Raw genomic sequence first — 15,786 nt, forward strand, 5'->3', positions numbered from 1 at the left:
TCCAGTGATTCGTATTCAACAAATTCAATTATGGAAAATCTGGAACCTCTAAGTATGGAAGACCGAATGAGAGCCACACGCACGGGCCAAGGTCACGCCATTATTAAGCCAGACATTAATGCGCCAGATTATGAAATCAAAGGACAATTCCTACACATGGTAACTAATCAGTGCCAATATAGTGGTGCGCCGAAGGAAGATCCAAACGAACATCTTCGTACGTTTAATAGGATCTGTACACTATTCAAAATCCGAGAAGTTGAGGATGAACAGATCTATCTCATGTTGTTTTCCTGGACTTTAAAGGGAGAAGCCAAAGATTGGTTAGAATCGTTACCTGAAGGGGAGATTGACACATGGGATGTTTTAGTTGAGAAATTTCTTAAACAATTCTTTCCGGCATCTAAAGCCGTGAGACTTCAAGGAGAAATTGTTACGTTCACACAAAAGCCAAATGAAACATTATATGAGGCATGGACAAGATTCGGAAGGATGTTGAGAGGATGTCCTCAACACGGTTTAGACACTTATCATATAGTACAAATATTCTATCAAGGTGTCAACGTTGCTACACGAAAAGACATCGACATAACAGCTGGTGGTTCCATTATGAAGAAAACCGCAACTGAAGCTTACAAAATTATTGATAACACAGCCTCCCACTCTCATGAGTGGCACCAAGAGAAAGATATATATCTCTCATCTAAAGCGGCTAGAGCCGATTCTAGCCATAACTTTGATTCCGTTTCCGCAAAAATAGATGCTTTCGAGAGACGAATGGAAAAGATGAATAAAGATATTCACGCAATACGAATCAGTTGTGAGCAATGCGGTGGACCACACTTAATGAAAGACTGTCACATTGAACAAACGATGGAACAACGTGAGAATGTTGTCTACATGAACCAAAGGCTGGAAAATAGTTATCAGAATAATTATCAACCGCCAAGGCCAAACTTCAATCGAAATCAAAACATTCTTTACAATCCAAAAGGACCCTACAATAACTCGTATAACCAACAAGGTTCGAATAACCAACCAACTCAAAACAACACTTTCAATCCACAAAGACATGGCTTGTATAAACCACCACAACAAACCGAAGAGAAAAAGCCAAATCTAGAAGAAATAATGGCAAAGCTAGTTGAATCTCAAACACAATTTATTACATCTCAAACTCAAACAAACGAAAGGTTTGATCAGTCATTAAGAACTCAACAAGCTTCTATTTTGAATCTAGAAAAACATGTTGGTACTCTTGCTAGCATGATGAGTGAGAGGGAACAAGGAAAGCTACCGAGTAATACTGAAGTAAATCCTCGAAATGAGAATGTTAATATGGTTTCAACAAATTCTGAAAAACCAGCTCCAGAAGATGGGAAGGTTTTAGATGAGAGTAACAATGAAGAATTTACAACACCACCACCACCCGAGTATGTAAAGCCAGTGGTGGAACCATATAAACCACCCATCCCGTTTCCAATAAAAGGAGTTGAGTATGAGCAAGTGATAGGTAATAAAGATTGTGATACCTCTGGAAAGAAGAAGAAGAAAAAGAATAAGGAAGTACAAGAAACAAAAACCGTAGAAGTAAACCCGGTGAATACAGTTCCACCAAAACCTCCACCTAGGGTAGGTGATCCGGGTGAATTTATTATTCCTTGTCTACTTAGTGATTGTGTCATGTATGATGCACTGGCAGATTTAGGTGCAAGTGTGAGTGTTATGCCTCTTTCCTTATATAAGGGATTAGGTGTAGGTAAGTTAAGTCCAACGGATATGAGTGTTCGACTCCTTGATCAAACCATTAAGCACCCAGTTGGAATTGCTAACAACCTACCCATTCAAGTAGGTAATTTAACCTTTCTAGTCGAATTCATTGTCATTGACATAGAAGAGGACCCAAACATTCCTCTAATTTTAGGTCGACCATTCTTAGCGTCCACCGGGGCGTTATTTGATGTAAGAAAGGGTAGAATGACACTTAGTAATGATGAGAAATCGATCACCTTTATGATTCGACAGTCTAAATATCCACAAACCAAAACCGTTGAACCGACAAAAACGATTGGTAAGAACCATGTTGTTTTACCAACTCCAACGGTAATGCTTAACAATAATAGAACGCCTAAGTGTGGGGAAAATGAAGTAACACCTAATGATGACTTGATAATAAAGAACCCCATAGTTGATACGAAATTAAATAACCCCGTTATTAACAGTTCAATGAAGAAACTTTTTAAACGGGTTATTGATGCTAAAAGTAAGGGAAACTTTAAGTTATATAACCGGTTAATATCCAATCTGTCGCCTAAAGAAAAGGCGAAGCTAGTTGAATTTGTGGATATTACGGAAAAAGCTGGTCACTGGCTTAAAGCAAAAGTCACAGATATGCAAGTTGATTATGGACCAAGAGAAATTAACGATGAAGTTAATCACAATTTTGACACCACGGCTACCTAAGTGTGGGGAGATTCAAATGTTCTAAAAATAAAATGCTATCTAGAGTTAGTTGTTCTGTTCTCGTGTAGTTCCGAGAATGGAACCCGATTGGTCTTTTCCGCTAGCAGACACTAAAGAACTAGTTTTCTCCCTCCATTCTGAATTTTTGTTTTGTAGGTTTTTTTATGAAATTAATATGCTTTTTAAATTTAAGTTTTGTGTGAATTTAAAAACAAAATTTACTTTATTTCATTAAGTAAAAAAATGATTTCTAAAATTCGTCGTGAGTTGAAGATTAGGTAGTTGAACCGAAATTACTTTAACCGAGGGCGAGACGATAAATTTTGTTATCATTATTTTTAATTTAATTGATTTAAAGTATGCCAAAAAAAAATATTAGATTTTATAAATTTTTGAACGTGGGGTAATATACCCAACTTCAAAATTATGTATGTTTGTATTTTATGTTATATACAAAACAGGGTAAAATAACGCACTTTCAAAGACTGTCATTAAGTTCAGAAACAGGTACTAATTTTGACGACAAGAAACAAAATATCAAATGTGAAATAACAACAATATGTTTGCAAACTCGGTATTTTTAATCATTTTTCTACACTAATCACCCTCATGAATTTAAATTTTTACTGATTTCTTGCAAATGAGGGCATTGCAAGATCTCAAGTGTGGGGAAGGGTTATAAATTCTTTCGGGTTTACACTTGTTTTAATTGCCAAATTTTGTGAAAATTTGAAAAAAATTTCAACTAAATGAATTCAAAATCATGTTTATACATATTTATGAACGATAAAACTAGGTGTTAATGCCGAAATTATTGTTACCTCGAGGACATAAATTGAGAAACAACCCAAAACGCTTGAATTCATTTAAAATGGGATAGAAGAGAATAAAAAGGCAAAGAAAAGAATAAATAAAAGCTAAGTGTGGGGAGAATGTACCAAGTTATTCAATTAAAAACTAGCTATCACATTTTTGTATAAGAATTATTGCAGGTACTTTTGCTTTGGACGATACTAATCAGTTTTACCCGGTTTACTGTAATATATTTTAAAGAAAGATGGATCTACACGATGAATCAATTCCATCATTAAAAGGAAGTAAAGTCTTCCGAAAAAGACACGCGCTTCTTGATTTAGGTCATGAAGTTGTCGTCCAGACCAGCTGTAGGTTGACGAAAAATCTAGAAAAGTCATCACTAAAATCAGCAGGAAATCCACGGACCTCAGCATCAAACAGGGTCGCCAAGTGGTCAGATTTATCCTAACCATGAGAAGGATTTATCTCGTACAATGGGGAGGCACCGTGCAAATTAGCTTGATAAGACTAATGAATCAGATCCCCAGAAAAGGATAATCTCCTTAAAGATTAAAAATCAGCTTTTAAGACTGATATTACTCAATCCTAGAGATTGACCTTAAAGATTGAGAATTCAACCTCATGGAATTCGATGATATCTAAACTCGAGCATGAACGAGAAAATATTTTGATCAAAAATACAAACCGATTTGTTTTCTGAAAAACCATTTTCAATGCGTTCATTACCATTGAACGTAAAATCCTAAGAAATTCACCTGGAATTCATTAGGTCACCTGAACCAAATCGGGTGTCAACCGTAAGAACGGTGGTTGCATAGCATGGTCGGAGACAGGACCTTGTGCCAGACCGAAAAATTATAGGATGATCTTTACTATCGCTCCTACCAAGGATAGTTCTAGCATCCGACACGTTAATAAGACCATAATCATCTGCATGTCACGGGACATTGCCTTAACAGTTTCTTGTTCATCGCTTTCCTTTACAACCGGACGGTAGTTTACCGAAAGGTAATATACGGAACAAGTAAACTGGATGTGTGCTTTTCGATACCGGGATAGCAGTGGATTACACGAACCTAAAAGTTTTAGCCAAAATATTGATCCACAAATATATTTTGCAACACCGATGATGGATCAAATCAGAAAACTTATCTAGGGTAAAAGCTAGAATGAATTTTCAAAAGATCAAATGTTTTCATAAAGATCCAATTTCCTTAATGGATCTAAATTTTTATAGTCATGTGGGACTGTAAACCATATCGTTACTACCATTGTTTATACCGCCATATCAAAATCACTGATGTACAAAGTGTGAAGAATAAAGAAGTGATTCTAGTATTTCAAGACTATATTGCTTGAGGACAAGCAACGCTCAAGTGTGGGGATATTGATAAGGCTAAAAAGGAACATATATTTCATAGCATTATCCCCCAAGAAAGACAAGATTTTAGTTGCAATTGTTCCATTTTCAAGTGATATTCGTTTATATTAAATAAGTGCGAAGACAAAAGGCAGATTCGACAAATTGAAGACAAAAAGGTCCAAAAAGCTCAAAAGTACAAGATACAATTAAAAAGGTTCAAATTATTGATGAAGAACGTCTAAAAATGACAAGAGTACAAGTTACAAAACGCAAAGTACACGATATAAAATAGTACGCAAGGACGTTCGAAAATCCGGAACCGGGACATGAGTCAACTCTCAACGCTCGACGCAACGGTGTAAAAATTACGAGTCAACTATGCACAAGAATAAAATATAATATTTAAATAATTCATAATAAGAATAATATTAAATAATAAAAAGTTGTTAATTTAGCATAGTTCAGGGGTCGTAAATGAAAATTCAATTTCATATTTTGCCTATAAAAGGCGATGATTATCGATCAATTTAAAAGCATCCCTTTTTCTATCCTAAAAATCTATTATCAATATCAATATCTAAAAATCTCTATCATAATGTTAATGTAATAAGATATAACAATAATCTTAATTTTAATTTTAAATTATGATAATAATAAGATTTATGATAGAGATCGTTTGAGTGTGTAAGTCGAAATTCTGTCCGTGTAACGCTACGCTATTTTTAATCATTGTAAGTTATGTTCAACCTTTTTATATTAATGTCTCGTAGCTAAGTTATTATTATGCTTATTTAAAACGAAGTAATCATGATGTTGGGCTAATTACTAAAATTGGGTAATTGGGCTTTGTACCATAATTAAGGTTTGGGCAAAAGACCGACACTTGTGGAAATTGGACTATTGACTATTAATAGATGGGGGGTATTGTCTAATTGAGCGACAACTCATTGGAGTCTGTCGAACCTATTTTCAAATTAATTATCCTAATAATTAATAATGATTATGGTTGTCCTATTTAGTGACGTTCATATGGAATCTATTATAATCATTTAATTAATTATTCGGGTTGGGTAATTGATTATTCAAACTGATCAAGTGGGTAAATTAATATTCATATCTAATCAAAACAGGGGTAGATTACATACAGTGATAACTGGTGTAATTGTTGACAGAAGTGATAACTGCGTCACAGTTTAAATCCTTAATTAGTTGGAATATTTGACTTCGGGTATAAGGGTAATTTGACGAGGACACTCGCACTTTATATTTATGACCGATGGACTATTATGGATAAAAACCAGATAGGTATCAAATAAACCATGACAAAGGACAATTAACCCGAGTAACAATTAATTAAAATCAAAACGTCAAACATCATGATTACGGAAGTTTAAATAAGCATAATCCTTTTATTTCATATTCTATCGCAATTTTATTTATTGTTATTTTATTTATCGTCATTTATTTATTTTACGCACTTTAATTATTGTCATTTATCTTTACGCTTAAAAATATAAAATCGACAAACCGGTCATTAAACGGTAAAAACCCCCCTTTTATAATAATATTACTACTTATATATATATATATATATATATATATATATATATATATATATATATATTATATAAATATAGTTTTATAAAAATATAGTACGTAATCACTAGCTCCCTGTGGAATGAACCGGACTTACTAAAAACTACACTACTCTACGATTAGGTACACTGCCTATAGTGTTGTAGCAAGGTTTAGGTATATCCCATCCGTAAATTAATAAAACTTGTGTCATATTTTGTAGTATTTCCTAGTAAAAATAATACTATTTCGTACCCTCACGCTACATCATCATATATATATATATATATATCCATATATATGTCATCATATAGTTTTTACAAGTTTTAACATTCGTGAATCACCGGTCAACTTGGGTGGTCAATTGTCTATATAAAACCTATTTCAATTAATCAAGTCTTAACAAGTTTGATTGCTTAACATGTTGGAAACACTTAATCATGTAAATAACAATTTCATTTATTATATATATAAACATGGAAAATTTCGGGTCACTACAGTACCTACCCGTTAAATAAATTTCGTCCCGAAATTTTAAGCAGTTGGAGGTGTTGACGTATCTTCTGGAAATAAATGCGGGTATTTCTTCTTCATCTGATCTTCTCGTTCCCAGGTGAACTCGGGTCCTCTACGAGCATTCCATCGAACCTTAACAATTGGTATCTTGTTTTGCTTAAGTCTTTTAACCTCACGATCCATTATTTCGACGGGTTCTTCGATGAATTGAAGTTTTTTGTTGATTTGGATTTCATCTAACGGAATAGTGAGATCTTCTTTAGCAAAACATTTCTTCAAATTCGAGACGTGAAAAGTGTTATGTACAGCCGCGAGTTGTCGAGGTAACTCAAGTCGGCAAGCTACTGGTCCGACACGATCAATAATCTTGAATGGTCCAATATACCTTGGATTTAATTTCCCTCATTTACCAAATCGAACAACGCCTTTCCAAGGTGCAAATTTAAGCATGACCATCTCTCCAATTTAAAATTCTATATCTTTTCTTTTAATGTCAGCGTAGCTCTTTTGTCGACTTTGGGCGGTTTTCAACCGTTGTTGAATTTGGATGATCTTCTCGGTAGTTTCTTGTATTATCTCCAGACCCGTAATCTGTCTGTCCCCCACTTCACTCCAACAAATCGGAGACCTGCACTTTCTACCATAAAGTGCTTCAAATGGCGCCATCTCAATGCTTGAATGGTAGCTGTTGTTGTAGGAAAATTCTGCTAACGGTAGATGTCGATCCCAACCGTTTCCGAAATCAATAACACATGCTCGTAGCATGTCTTCAAGCGTTTGTATCGTCCTTTCACTCTGCCCATCAGTTTGTAGATGATAGGCAGTACTCATGTCTAGACGAGTTCCTAATGCTTGCTGTAATGTCTGCCAGAATCTTGAAATAAATCTGCCATCCCTATCAGAGATAATAGAGATTGGTATTCCATGTCTGGAGACGACTTCCTTCAAATACAGTCGTGCTAACTTCTCCATCTTGTCATCTTCTCTTATTGGCAGGAAGTGTGCTGATTTGGTGAGACGATCAACTATTACCCAAATAGTATCAAAACCACTTGCAGTCCTTGGCAATTTAGTGATGAAATCCATGGTAATGTTTTCCCATTTCCATTCTGGGATTTCGGGTTGTTGAAGTAGATCTGATGGTTTCTGATGCTCAGCTTTGACCTTAGAATACGTCAAACATTCTCCTACGTATTTAGCAACATCAGCTTTCATACCCGGCCACCAAAAATGTTTCTTGAGATCCTTATACATCTTCCCCATTCCAGGATGTATTGAGTATCTGGTTTTATGAGCATCTCTAAGTACCATTTCTCTCATATCTCCAAATTTTGGTACCCAAATCCTTTCAGCCCTATACCGGGTTCCGTCTTCCCGAATATTAAGATGCTTCTCCGATCCTTTGGGTATTTCATCCTTCAACTTTCCTTATTTTAAAACTCCTTGTTGCGCCTCCTTTATTTGAGTAGTAAGGTTATTGTGAATCATTATATTCATAGATTTTACCCGTATAGGTTCTCTGTCCTTTCAAATCAAAGCGTCGGCTACCAAATTCGCCTTCCCCGGGTGGTAACGAATCTCAAAGTCGTAATCATTCATCAATTCAATCCACCTACGCTGCCTCATATTCAGTTGTTTCTGATTAAATATGTGTTGAAGACTTTTATGGTCGGTATATATAATACTTTTGACCCCATATAAATAATGCCTCCAAGCCTTTAATGCAAAAACAACAGCACCCAATTCCAAATCGTGAGTTGTATAATTTTGTTCGTGAATCTTCAATTGTCTAGACGCATAAGCAATTACTTTCATTCGTTGCATTAATACACAACCGAGACCTTGCTTTGAGGCGTCACAATATATCACAAAATCATCATTCCCTTCAGGTAATGACAATATAGGTGCCATAGTTAACTTTTTCTTCAATAACTGAAACGCTTTCTCTTGTTCATCCTTCCATTCAAATTTCTTCCCTTTATGCGTTAATGCAGTCAAGGGTTTTGCTATTCTGGAAAAGTCTTGGATGAACCTTCTGTAGTAACCAGCTAGTCCTAAAAACTGGCGTATGTGTTTTGGAGTTTTCGGGGTTTCCCACTTTTCAACAGTTTCTATCTTTGCCGGATCCACCTTAATACCTTCTTTGTTCACTATGTGACTGAGGAATTGAACTTCTTCCAACCAAAATGCACACTTTGAAAACTTAGCGTATAGTTTTTTTTTTCCTCAATACTTCTAGCACTTTTCTCAAATGTTCACCGTGTTCTTGGTCATTCTTTGAGTAAATAAGTATGTCATCAATGAAAACAATGACAAACTTGTCAAGGTATGGTCCACACACTCGGTTCATAAGGTCCATGAACACAGCTGGTGCATTAGTTAAACCAAACAGCATGACCATAAACTCGTAATGACCGTAACGTGTTCTGAAAGCAGTCTTTGGAATATCATCTTCTTTCACCCGCATTTGATGATACCTGGAACGTAAGTCAATCTTTGAATAAACAGACGAGCCTTGTAGTTGATCAAATAAGTCGTCGATTCTCGGTAGTGGGTAGGGGTTCTTGATGGTAAGTTTGTTCAACTCTCGGTAGTCGATACACAACCTGAATGTACCATCTTTCTTCTTGACAAACAAAACAGGAGCTCCCCACGGTGATGTGCTTGGTCGAATGAAAGCACGTTCAAAAAGTTCTTGTAATTGGCTCTGAAGTTCCTTCATTTCGCTAGGTGCGAGTCTATATGGAGCACGAGCTATTGGTGCAGCTCCCGATACAAGGTCTATTTGAAATTCAACGGATCGGTGTGGAGGTAGTCCCGGTAATTCTTTCGGAAATACATCGGGAAATTCTTTTGCGACCGAAATATCATTGATGTTCTTTTCTTAGGAATTGACTTTCTCGACGTGTGCTAGCACAGCATAGCAACCTTTTCTTATTAGTTTTTGTGCCTTCAGGTTACTAATAAGATTTAACTTTGCGTTGCTCTTTTCTCCGTACACCATTAAGGGTTTTCCTTTTTCTCGTATAATGCGAATTGCATTTTTGTAACAAACGATCTCTGCTTTCACTTCTTTCAACCAGTCCATACCGATTATCACATCAAAACTCCCTAACTCTACTGGTATCAAGTCAATCTTAAATGTTTCGCTAACCAGTTTAATTTCTCGATTCCGACATATATTATCTGCTGAAATTAATTTACCATTTGTTAATTTGAGTAAAAATTTACTATCAAAAGGCGTCAATAGGCAACTTAATTTAGCACAAATTCTCTACTCACATAGCTTCTATCCGCACCCGAATCAAATAAAACATAAGCAGATTTATCGTCAATAAGAAACGTACCCGTAACAAGCTCCGGGTCTTCCTGTGCCTCTGCCGCATTAATATTGAAAACTCTTCCGCGGCCTTGTCTATTCGTGTTCTCCTGGTTCGGGCAATTTCTAATAATGTGGCCCGGTTTTCCACATTTATAACAAACTACATTGGCATAACTTGCTCCGACACTACTTGCTCCGCCATTACTCGTTCCGACACCATTTGTTCCTTTTGTTCTATTAACCCCTGGTCCGTAGACCTCACACTTCACCGCGCTATGACCATTTCTTTTGCACTTGTTGCAAAATTTGGTGCAGAACCCCGAGTGATACTTTTCACACCTTTGGCATAGCTGCTTCTGATTGTTATTGTTGTTGCGGTTGTTATTGTTGTTGGGATGATTGATGTAGTTGTTGTTGTTGTGCCGTTTGTTGTAGTTGCGATTGATGTTGCGATTGTTGGGATAGTTGTTGTTGTTTTGGTGACTCTTATCACCGTTTTCCTCCCACTTTCTTTTGACTAAGTTCACGTTGGCCTCTTCGGCCACCTGTTCTTTAATTCTTCCCTCAATCTGGTTCACTAGTTTGTGAGCCATTCTACATGCCTTTTGTATAGAGGCAGGCTCGTGTGAACTTATATCTTCTTGGATTCTCTCCGGTAACCCTTTCACAAACGCGTCGATCTTCTCTTCCTCATCTTCGAATGCTCTCGGACACAATAGGCACAATTCTGTGAATCGTCTTTCGTACGAAGTAATATAGAATCCCTGTGTTCGTAACCCTCTAAGTTCTGACTTGAGCTTATTGACCTCGGTTCTGGGACGGTACTTCTCGTTCATCAAGTGCTTAAATGCTGACCATGGTAGCGCGTAAGCAGCATCTTGTCCCACTTGCTCTAGATAGGTATTCTACCATGTTAACGCACTACCTGTGAAGGTATGCGTAGCGTACTTCACTTTGTCTCCTTCAGCACACTTACTTATGGCAAACACCGATTCAACTTTCTCGGTCCACCTTTTCAATCCGATTGGTCCTTCGGTCCCATCAAATTCTGAAGGTTTGCAGGTAGTGAATTCCTTGTAGGAGCATCCTACACGATTTCTTGCGCCGTTAGCTGTATTGCTAGATTCAGAGTTATTGTTGGTATGTAGCACGGCCTGTACTGCGGCTATGTTTGAAGCAAGAAAGGCACGAAATTCCTCTTCGTTCATATTCAAGGTGTGTCGAGTAGTCGGTGCCATTTCCTTCAAAATAGTCAAATGAAACAATTTAATCATACAGAATATTAAGAGTAGTCAATAGTATCTCGTAGCATAATATGAACTCATTTATAAAAGCTTTTTCTTCATATTAGCGTTTTATAAGTTTAAATGCGGGTACTACCTACCCGTTAAGTTCATACTTAGTAGCTAATATACAATTCAACTACTACAATTTCATATGAAAAATTGATTATAATAATATATCACATACAAATATTCTTCAAACTTACAACTTCGCTATATTACATATAACATGAAATATAGTACACTATGATACATGACAGTTTTGAAGATAAATCTAGTTAATACACAAGTTGTTCAGCAAAGGAAATAAAGACACGTAATTCATAAGTCCAGAAACAAGTCATGCATTCTGGTTTTACTAAGACGACTTTCCATCCTTGGTCTTGTGGAAAATAACCGTTATGACCATTAGCTAGGCAGCTTGTTGTAATGTCGTCAAAAGGATGAGGGTTTCGTAATGACCAACAGTCTCGTAATAACCTAAAAACCTCATTTCTTACCCCAATTACCGACTCCGTCACTTGTGGGAACGTTTTGTTTAATGGTTGTAGCCCGATGTTCTTGTTCTCACTTTGGTGAGAAGCGAACATTACTAACCCGTAAGCATAACATGCTTCTTTATGTTGCATGTTAGCCGCTTTTTCTAAATCACGAAGTCCTATATTTGGATATATTGAGTCAAAATAATTTCTTAACCCATTGCGTAAAATAGCATTTGGGTTCCCCGCAATATATGCGTCAAAGTAAACACATCGTAACTTATGGATTTCCCAATGTGATATCCCCCATCTTTCGAACGAAAGCCTTTTATAAACCAAGGCATTCTTGGAACGTTCTTCGAATGTCTTACAAACTGATCTCGCCTTAAATAGTTGTGCCGAGGAATTCTGACCGACTCTAGACAAGATTTCATCAATCATGTCTCCGGGTAGGTCTCTTAAAATATTGGGTTGTCTATCCATTTTGTGTTTTTATACTATAAAATAGACAAGCGTTAGATTCATAAAAAAATACTTATTAATACAAGCAATTTTTACATATATCATAAAGCATAAGCACACTATATTACATATATTACACCACACGAATACAACTATCTTATTCTGACTCGCTCGTTTCTTCTTTTTCTTCGGTTTTGGTTCGTTTTGCCAAGTTTCTAGGGATATATGATGTTCCCCTAATATGAGCCGTCGTTTTCCACATTGGTTTAGAAAAACCTGGTGGTTTAGAGGTTCCCGGGTTTTTGTCATAACTTAAGAAATACGGGTGTTGACGATACATATAAAGTTCATCTGGTTTGGAATAAAATATCTCTATTTTATGCCCTTTCCCTTATTGTTCTCTTTTGCCTTATTAAATTGTGTTGGGAGTAATTTCTATAACATCATCGAAATCCTTGTCGGGATCCGATTCATCGGAGAATTGGTAATCCTCCCAATACTTTGCTTCCTTGGCGAAAACACCATTGACCATAATTAACTTTTGTCAGTTGGTTGAGGATTTTCTTCTACTTAACCGTTTTAACATTTCCCCCACTGGTTCTATTTCTTCTTCCGGTTCCGATTCTTCTTCCAGTTCCGATTCTTCTTCCGGTTCCTCTTAGGGAACTTGTGAATCAGTCCACGAATCATTTCAATTTACATTTGACTCTTCATTATTATTAGGTGAGTCAATGGGACTTGTTCTAGAGGTAGACATCTATCACATAATATCAACCACGTTAAGAGATTAATATATCACATAATATTCACATGTTAAAAATATATAGTTTCCAACAAAATTTGTTAAGCAATCATTTTTCAAGTAAACATGGTCGAAGTCCAAACTCACTAATGCATCCTAACAAACTCGATAAGTTACACTAATGCAAAATTCTGGTTCTCTAAGACCAACGCTCGGATACCAACTGAAATGTCCCGTTCATATTGATTATAAACGTTCCATATTAATTGATTTTGTTGCGAGGTTTTGACCTCTATATGAGACATTTTTCAAAGACTGCATTCATTTTTAAAACAACCATAACCTTTATTTTATCAATAAAGGTTTTAAAAAAACATTGCGTAGATTATCAGATAATGATAATCTAAAATATACTGATTACACACGACCATTACATAATGGTTTACAATAGAAATAAATTACATCGACATATGTTTCTTGAATGCAGTTTTTACACAATATCATACAAACATGGACTTCAAATCTTGTCCTTATTTTAGTATGCAACAGCGGAAGCTCTTAATATACACCTGAGAATAAACATGCTTTAAACGTCAACAAAAATGTTGGTGAGTTATAGGTTTAACCTATATATATCAAATCGTAATAATAGACCACAAGATTTCATATTTCAATACACATCCCATACATAGAGATAATAATCATTCATATGGTGAACACTTGGTAACCGACATTAACAAGATGCATATGTAAGAATATCCCCATCATTCCGGGACACCCTTCGAATATGATATAAATTTCGAAGTACTAAAGCATCTGGTACTTTGGATGGGGTTTGTTAGGCCCAATAGATCTATCTTTAGGATTCGCGTCAATTAGGGTGTCTGTTCCCTAATTCTTAGATTACCAGACTTAATAAAAAGGGGCATATTTGATTTCGATAATTCAACCATAGAATGTAGTTTCACGTACTTGTGTCTATTTTGTAAATCATTTATAAAACCTGCATGTATTCTCATCCCAAAAATATTAGATTTTAAAAGTGGGACTATAACTCACTTTCACAGATTTTTACTTCGTCGGGAAGTAAGACTTGGCCACTGGTCGATTCACGAACCTATAACAAAATATGTACATATATATCAAAGTATGTTCAAAATATATTTACAACACTTTTAATACATTTTGATGTTTTAAGTTTATTAAGTCAGCTGTCCTCGTTAGTAACCTACAACTAGTTGTCCACAGTTAGATGTACAGAAGCAAATCGATATATATTATCTTGAATCAATCCACGACCCAGTGTATACACGTCTCAGGCTAGATCACAACTCAAAGTATATATATTTTTGGAATCAACCTCAACCCTGTATAGCTAACTCCAACATTACTGCATATAGAGTGTCTATGGTTGTTCCAAATAATAAATATACATGGGTCGATATGACATGTCAAAACATTTGCATACGTGTCTATGGTATCCCAAGATTACATAATATATTAGAATATATGTATAATATAATATAAGTTAGCTAGGATATGATTTGTATAGAATTGTTAATATTTCCCGTAGCTACAAAAATCAAAAAATATCCAATCTTGTTTTACCCATAACTTCTTCATTTTAAATCCATTTTGAGTGAATCAAATTTTTATGAATATAAACAGAAAAAGTATAGGTTTATAGTCGGAAATATAAGTTACAAGTCATTTTTGTAAGAGGTAGTCATTTCAGTCGAAAGAACGACGTCTTGATGACCATTTTGAAAAACATACTTCCACTTTGAGTTTAACCATGATTTTTGGATATAGTTTCATGTTCATAAGAAAAATTATTTTTCCAGAAGAACAACTTTTAAATCAAAGTTTATCATAGTTTTTAATTATCAAACCCAAAACAGCCCGCGGTGTTACTACGACGGCGTATGTCCAGTTTTACGGTGTTTTTCGTGTTTCCAGGTTTTAAATCATTAAGTTAGCATATCATATAGATATAGAACATGTGTTTAGTTGATTTTAAAAATCAAGTGAGAAGTATTAACTTTTGTTTGCGAACAAGTTTAGAATTAACTAAACTATGTTCTAGTGATTTCAAGTTTAAACCTTCGAATAAGATAGCTTTATATGTATGAATCGAATGATGTTATGAACATCATTACTACCTCAAGTTTTGTGGATAAACCTACTGGAAAAGAGACAAATGGATCTAGCTTCAAAGGATCTTGGATGGCTTGAAAGTTCTTGAAGTAGAATAATGACACGAAAACAAGTTCAAGTAAGATTTCCACTCGAAATAAGATTGTTATAGTTATAGAAATTGAATCAAAGTTTGAATATGAGTATTACCTTATATTAGAAAGATATATTACTATAAATAAGAAAGATTTCTTGAGGTTGGATGATCACTCTACAAGATTGGAAGTAAGCTAGCAAACTTGGAAGTATTCTTGATTTTATGAAACTAGAACTTGTAGAATTTATGAAGAACACTTAGAGCTTGAAGATAGAACTTGAGAGAGATCAATTAGATGAAAAAAATTGAAGAATTAAAGTGTTTGTAGGTGTTTTTGGTCGTTGGTGTATGGATTAGATATAAAGGATATGTAATTTTGTTTTCATGTAAATAAGTCATGAATGATTACTCATATTTTTGTAATTTTATGAGATATTTCATGCTAGTTGCCAAATGATGGTTCCCACATGTGTTAGGTGACTCACATGGGCTGCTAAGAGCTGATCATTGGAGTGTATATACCAATAGTACA

General features: G+C 35.4%; 1 non-coding gene across 1 annotated transcript; it reads right to left on the reverse strand.

Moving 5' to 3' along the window:
- Positions 1–414: 414 nt before the first annotated feature.
- LOC139903197 (small nucleolar RNA R71) lies at positions 415–521 on the reverse strand. The gene has a single exon (XR_011778038.1). It is a non-coding gene; the product is annotated as a small nucleolar RNA R71 (small nucleolar RNA).
- Positions 522–15,786: the final 15,265 nt, after the last annotated feature.

This window comes from Rutidosis leptorrhynchoides, chromosome 3 (genome assembly GCF_046630445.1).
Source record: "Rutidosis leptorrhynchoides isolate AG116_Rl617_1_P2 chromosome 3, CSIRO_AGI_Rlap_v1, whole genome shotgun sequence".
Lineage (NCBI taxonomy): Eukaryota > Viridiplantae > Streptophyta > Magnoliopsida > Asterales > Asteraceae > Rutidosis > Rutidosis leptorrhynchoides.